The sequence below is a fragment of the Clupea harengus genome, chromosome 20, assembly GCF_900700415.2.
Source record: "Clupea harengus chromosome 20, Ch_v2.0.2, whole genome shotgun sequence".
NCBI lineage: Eukaryota > Metazoa > Chordata > Actinopteri > Clupeiformes > Clupeidae > Clupea > Clupea harengus.
The window spans coordinates 8,471,958-8,472,400 of NC_045171.1; positions in this window are offsets into that span (position 1 = coordinate 8,471,958).

Here is a 443-nt window from a genome sequence, read left to right on the forward strand (position 1 = left end):
TTGTTTGTGTAATTGCCGGTTGTTAAATAATCCATCTGGACCGCCAGAGAATGGATGCAAGCTTTTTTTATTACTATTATCATTTTTCTTGTCGTCTTTATCCACTCCATAAAATATGTCCATATAATATATTTCACATGGAATAAAAAATCAGCAATACTGGTGACTTTCTCTTAGATGAGGTTTGGCCAACGGCTCCACTTACACTAAGTATGCTCATGTGGTATGTGGTAAGTGTTGGTAACCCTTTACTTAAACCCAATATAATGCATTATAAACACATTCATGAAGGTTTATGAAGTATTCATAATGCCTCATACTGATTGATATAAGTCTATATTACTATTCACACATGGTAAAGCATTATGATGTTATAGTATAAGCCCTTACAACCGTATCAAGTATCAGAATGTGTAGTAAAGCTTCTGTTACCTCTTGATAGT